The 7388-nt window shown below is 26.0% G+C and overlaps 1 protein-coding gene across 1 annotated transcript in view; it reads right to left on the minus strand.

Annotated features, from left to right (window-relative positions):
* The window catches only part of LOC129984086 (E3 ubiquitin-protein ligase MIB2-like), a 73887-nt gene extending 66499 nt beyond the window's left edge, over positions 1–7388 (minus strand). Inside the window, exon 1 of the mRNA XM_056093865.1 lies at positions 7196–7388. The gene's annotated coding sequence lies outside the window, so the exon portion shown is untranslated. The remainder of the gene's footprint in view (positions 1–7195) is intronic.

A 7388-nucleotide genomic window follows, 5' to 3' on the forward strand; every position in this document is an offset into this window, starting at 1 on the left:
ACGATCTAAGACTTTTATAAATAAAATCATAATTATATATTAATAATCAAATATTTTTGAATTTTAATCCTGTCTTTATCTCATTTTCTTTTAAGAAGGGGATTCTTTGCAGCTCTTTTTATGGACTTTTAAGGTGATGTTAATCAGAATGCTTTAAGTCAAGGGAGTCAAACTAGCGGCCCAACAAACATTACGGCATGCAACAAAGTTATATTATATGTATATATATATATATATAATTTTGCTGCATGCCGTTTAGTTTAAAGGGCCAATTTTTAAGATCCCTATAATAATAACAGCTTAATTTTTAAAATTCCTATTTGCAAAAAATTATTGATAACGAATCAAAACATTCAGAAATAATTATTTGTCATATTACATCGAAACACTACTTTGCCCACCAATACAGGAACCCATATTTTATGTTTAGATTTAAATGCAAGATTCAACGAAGATGGAATGTCTGAAATTTACAAGTTAGAAAATAATCGAAAATTTGCATATGAGCTCAAACAAATCTTTGATCAAATCTTGAATTACTGGACGCAATTCACCTAGCAATATTCAACTAGGATCAGTTTTTAAAAGAATCACTATGTTACGCTATACCTCGAATCGAAGTAGAAGATTGTACTAGTAAAACGATGCCGAGAAAACATTAAACTGAACCCAAATGCTTTGTAATTGTCTTAAATTGTGTTTTTAAAATAAACTTACATTTTTTTTTTTTTTGGTCCACGTAAACACGTTTTTCCCGAACAAACGTTTAAGTTTCGCAAAGTTTTTTTTTTTAATTATTATTTTTTTTACTTATTTTTATCTATGTTTATCATTATTTACTCAAAATCGAAATTTTATTTACTTTTTTTGAAAAATAAAATGAAGATCGTAGAATTCTGTAGAAAGAATAGCTTACAAATTTTTAGTTTTTATCCCAAAGTTTGTAAGCTTCAGCATTGATGGCCCAATGAACAGAAATGACAAAAAATTCCCAAAAGGTATGAGTTTAGATACTAAAATAAGAAATTTTGACGGAAAGGGGCAATTTAAAATGCATTCTGTCAAATCGTAAAAAAAGATTTAACATAGGATAACCGATGCAATTTTTTGAGAGAGCAAAATAGCAATGAAAAATACCTAACTGCTTTTTATAAATGCGCATCGATTAGGTGTCTGCATCTACAGTAGCGAGGAGAATGCATTCGTTCAATGAAATATTTTCAGGACAAAAAAAGTTCATAAATCAAACATGAATTAAAAAAACATGTCACCTAGTAAACGACCAACAAATATGTTTGTTTTATGTTAATGCCAATCAAACTCAAATAGAATAAAAGGAAAACAGGTCAGCAGAACAAGAGATTGACAACTGTACTGAATACAGTGTCATTTTTGTGCAGACGCTGTAGACGAAACTCCCTAATCCTTGCTAAATACTAGCTCATAGAAAAAATAAAGAACAAAATATGCAGTAATATTTAAAAATTGGAATACTCATACTCTCTTTTTTAGGAACAAATCAGAAGAATTCCTTCGCATGTTAGGACAATTGACGTGCTAAAAGTAGTGCATAAGTATGAAAAATTAAATTGTATTTAAAATATTTGATAATAGATTGGCTAAAAGAAAACTTTTTTGTTCTTTTTATTATGCCAATTCTTAAAACACACCGTCTTGAAATATGTGGAAAAAATTTTCAATTAAATATAGGCTGGTATTTTATAATTTGTAACAAATTTTTTTAAAAAGCACGATGAATTACTACAGACATATAATTTATCATCAGTCATAAACGTGGTTTAACTCATTAGCTTAAAGCATCTTGGTATCGGTAATTTAAATAAATAAAAACCACACAAATACTTTAAAAATACATTCTATATATTTCAATTAATTTTAATGAGCTGTCATAAGAGCAGAATAAAAAAAAGGAATAAATAATTTATTCTTAGAAACGGAACTACGAGAATCTTCAAAAGAAGAAAATATATATATATATATAAAATCTTCTTCCCAGAAAAAGGAAACAAAATATGTACTTAAATCAAGAAAATTGCTAAATAAATTTAAAGGGGGAAAACACCAGAAAAGAAAGGCACTAGAGGAATATTTTTTAATGAGATTAAAAGGCACTTTTAAAGCATGTGGAGGAGGATCGCAAATCTTATCTACCCCTTTCGTCTCTACATTCCTTTCCCATATTTGATTTACCTGTTTTTAAGATGACTTTAAAATCTGAAAAATTGATGATGTAAAAGATTTTTCGAAAAGGGAAAACAAGTGCATTCTTTATTTTTTTAAAAAATAGGTTATTCATTTTAACAGGTTACTTTGAAAAAAATTACATGAAAAAATCTATATTCAAATGAAAAAAAAAAAAAAAAAAAAAACAGGGGGAATTTAAAAAAAAAAAATTCAAAATAGGAATTTTTGTCCAACTAAAAATATTTAAATAAATAGTACTTAAAGAACATTGAACTACAAAAAATACTGCAGTCATTAATTCATCAATTAAATAAAAACTGGATGCATCAATTTATATGATCTATACTGTCATTTATTGCTTCATCCAGATTTTGAAAAATGTCACATTCTGCTAAATTAGATTAATAAAACATTGTTTTTAAATTATCTTATTTTACAACAAATACATTAAATCATAAAATCACAATTCATTATCAGCAGCTAAAAATAAAACAATGAAACTGCTTCAAAATAATTCATAAGAATTATTCAAGATATAAAGAATTAAAAAAAAAATAGAGCAATAAAAATTTCTGCAATTACAAATTTTACTTTTTTTTAGTACAATAAAAACTCTTGTGATCATAAATCTTCCTTTTTTTTTTTTTTTTTTCACTTGCTGATATCAGCATTTTAAATATTGCCTATTATTAAATATACAAATATCTTACAATGAAAAAAAGGGACAAATCTTTTTTCAAAAGCAGAAATTCTAGCCATCAAGTCAATTAAATGAATTACTTTGGAGTAACTCCAATGCATTTTACATTAAGCACTGGAATAATTCGAATTCAATGCAATTTAAGTTTTTCTACTTTCTTAAAGACATGCCCTGAAATCAAAAAAAGTTTAAAAGCCAGACATCTTCCTCTCCCAAAAATTTAAAAATCAATTAAAGTTTATAAGAATGAAATAAGATTGTGTTAACTGAAAAAAGAAATTACACGCAAACTGAACTTTCTACACTCTGAGGAAGGCAAGAACATTTTTCATTTTATCCAAATACTTTGTTAAAATCAACAAAACTGTTGTTCCATAAAAGCAGTATTAGATTATAAAGTAACATCGTTAATAAAAAAAAAAAAAAACTCTGAAAATTTTTGAATTTCAATTATTAAACAATTTTTAGACTTAATGTAAAATACACATATATATGCATGACCAACTGGTACTGCATATCCTTACAAGTATCTTCTCTTTCAATACAATATAGTAGCATTGCTTTCTAAAATACCACCAGTTTCAAAATAATAATTAGTTATTCAAAAATAAAATAAATTTTATCACAACAAAAATCATTTTTAGTGTATGTAATATTTTTGTAATGCATAAAATTAAGAAATTTGTTAAATCAAGTATGTAAAACAATGAAATTTTTTTTGTAAGAAAATATTTGGCATATTTTAAAACAATACAGATTTAAATTTTCATTTAGAACATTAATTTTCATTTCAGAATTTGTTCAAATGATTTTAGAAAAAAAATTACTAAAGACGTCACATTTTTTGTAATAAATGATGCTTTGCTAAAAAATCATCAAATGTCACATTAACTGTAACTGTTTATTAGTTATCTTAACAAATTAATATTTACAAGATGTGACATGTACAGATTTTGTAGAACAAACAATGATAACTTCCCCTGAAATTTAAAATTTCTTAAAATTTAACCCATTAATTATACAAAAAAACTGTTTACAATTTAAAACTTTAGTATAATAGAAAAAAATCACATTCAGTTCAAGTCACTGACAATATTAAATGCCTTTTCATTTCATTTCCTCATTGTTTAGATGCATTTCAAAGCCAGGTAAATGAAAAGGAAATTAAGAGCTATAGAGGTTGATTTTATGCTTTTTTCAATATAGCTAGTGTTATATATTAAAAACTATGCTTTTTTAAATTTTTCTCAGAAAACACACACAAAAAGTATATATATATTTAACAAAAACTAATTATAATTTGTTTGATAGCTAAAAATAGCTACCATTCCCATAAGTGAACAAATATGTAATAACATATTTCCATTATTAAACCCAAGAGTACCTTAATATTAGAATAAATTATGCACCATATATTGCGAAGATTGATATAAAAAATTATTTGAAAGCAAAAAATATTTTTATTGGTCACACAAATAGCAATAATATAAAGTATTGGTGGTCATACAACAACTTTCATTAACATTAGTATTGTTAATAATTAAAGATTATTAATAAAAATTAAAAATATTAGCTAAATCACACTACAGTATGATCGAATATTATATTCATAAAATTATATCAAAATATAGATTTGCATGACTATTTAAATCACCAGTATTAATAAACAAATAAATTATTATTTTTAATCAAAATGTTTCAACTAACTCTTCATGCTGTTTAAGCAAAAATATAATAAAGTACATTTTTTTATGTACAAAAATTATTATAAAAAAATGTAACACTTTTTTGTAGTTATTAGAATCAGAATAGTAAAGAATTCTAATAACTTTTCTTTATGCTTATTTTAGCTTTTAGATAGATTTAAACCATTAGCCAATATATATATATATATATATATATATATATATACATAAAAATCATTAAAGGGAAAAAAGATTGGAAATAAAAAAAAAGAATGAAGCCATTTTAGTTCAATTTATATATCTAATATATAAAATTCTCGTGTCACAGTTTTCGTTGCCATACTCCTCCGAAACGGCTTGACCGATTTTGATGAAATTTTTTGTGCTTATCCGGTATCTATGAGAATCGGCCAACATCTATTTTTCATCCCCCTAAATGTTAGGGGTAGTCCATTATTAATTAAAAACTAACTTTCCCGCCAAAAAAATCTTAAATTTTTCCCAACGCCAACTTTTCCGCCAAAAAAATCTTCCATTTTCCCCATCGCCAAATAAGTAAGGCATCAGTTGTTTTTTTCTCCCAACAGTAATTAGGCTAGGGTTAACATTTTTCGACGGATTATTTCAAACGATTCTGTTTATTTTCTTAATGTTTTATGCATTTAAAATTAAACATTGTTAATTAATCCATGTTTCACATTCATTCTGAAGTACTTTTGAATTAAAATAACACAGAATAAAGGAAATTAAAAATGTCTAATCTGCATAGCGTTACCCCAACTGGCGTAGAAAAATTTACGCATTTGCGTTGACGTAACTGGCGAAGAAAATCCACGCATGCGCATTGTTCTGATTGTTGGCATGACAACCAACGGACGATTTAAATTATTTTTAGGTTAGTTGCATGCTTTTGTAAGTAAAATGTATTTATGTTAGTTATATATTTTTTGTATATGCTTATAGTTTTAAGTACATCGTTTTTTAAGTAGATTTTTTTAAACCTGTTTTCGACCGATTATTTTAAACGATTCATTTTATTTTCTTAGTGTTTGATGCATTTAAAATTAAACATTGTTAATGAATCGATCTGTTCATGATGAATCTGAGAAATTTTTGTTGACAAATTCTTGAGATATTACATAAATTAAGAAAGATATTCTTTAGTGACCATAAAGTTTAAACGCTCTATTATCAGTAATCATATTATTAAAAAAAATGCTTTGTTTCAGTAAAAAATATTATATTAATTGCAGATTAATCATTTACACTGTAATTTAAAGCATAATTTCTACGAGGGGTAACAGAAAATTAGAGAGATATATATCACGCTATAACTGAAGGCCTTTATAATATTATGAGTGAATTATATGACTATCAAAATTTGAAGTTTTAAAATATTTTGCTGAAGAATCTATTAAAGTTGGAATTGCGTAAAATGTTTAATGGTACGACCGGAGTTTTATCCCCTGCTTGGCGAAATTTTTAAAAATCGCAAACAACGGCCTTGCGAAATGTTCAAAAGCAAAGAAGCAGATGTTCAATTATAGTGCATAATAAAGATTGCCAGCTTTGGTGCGTTATCGCAACTTGGCGAAGAAGGGGGTTAAACTCCGGTTAAACCTATTTAATTATTAAAATTTAAACGAACATTAAGATTGGCGAACCGGCTGGTCGCCAAAGGCGGCTAGTTAGTACAAAAAATATGATTTGGATCATTATAAACTGTTACTTACTTAACATTCTACTTTTGCACAATGAATTAGTTTAAATAAACTGAAAAGTGTAATGCAATAAGCATAAATAATAAGAAAGCAATATTTGAAATCACTGTTTCAAATAAATATTCTACAACAAGTAACAAATTTATAAAAGTAAGGAATTGAACTCTTTCTTATAGGAACACTCTTAATGGTAACCATATTATTATTAAGTTAAGTAAATAAATAAATAATGTTCAATATATTTAACATATCCAAATTTTGTCCTGCAATACAAGAGACTGGAGTGTAAAAATAGTAATAATTTAGTGTTAATGCATTAATAAAATAAATTATTTAACTCAGTTTCTTAAAAAAAGATAAAAGGAAAGAAAACAATTAGTCAGCACGTGGAAAAAGTAAAATACAAAAATAAAAACAATATTTTTTAACAACAATCAAATTTATAATTAAAATTAACGACTTCCAATTTACAGCCAAAGAATCAAAAAATGATCTGCTTCCCTACTTTCTATTTAATTCATACTAAATTGTAATAATTCAGTTTTTTTTTACGTGAAAAAAAAATCTTTAAATCGTATTTTTTTTTAAATATTTCGGACTTATGAAAACTGTTAAAATATATAAAGCTACAATCATGTTCATAAACATTTACTATTGGAAAACATAAAAGGCACGAAATTTTGAGATGTGAAGAAAATGAGGATACAATTTCTTAATATTGCTTGGAGAAAAATGATAGTATTCTATTGATCTTTTATACGAAGAAAACCGCAAAAAATATGTTTATACTTTATTGCAATTAAAAAATTTGCAGCAGCATCAAATGGAGAAAAAAACTCAAATTATTTGACAGAAGTTCCTAAATTAGCAGGAAACACACTCACCTCCTTCTATGATGTTTCCATATATTTGGTGTCCTATCAATTCGATAAACACACATAATTGATGAAACGATGAATTGAATATTTTTTCATCATGCAGCAAAAGATGTCACGGATATGTACAGAAAATAATGCATCCTTTGGGCGTTTATATCAAAATATTACGAACAACATACAGAAGCCTTCGAACGAGATG

Source organism: Argiope bruennichi, chromosome 9, assembly GCF_947563725.1.
Source record: "Argiope bruennichi chromosome 9, qqArgBrue1.1, whole genome shotgun sequence".
Lineage (NCBI taxonomy): Eukaryota > Metazoa > Arthropoda > Arachnida > Araneae > Araneidae > Argiope > Argiope bruennichi.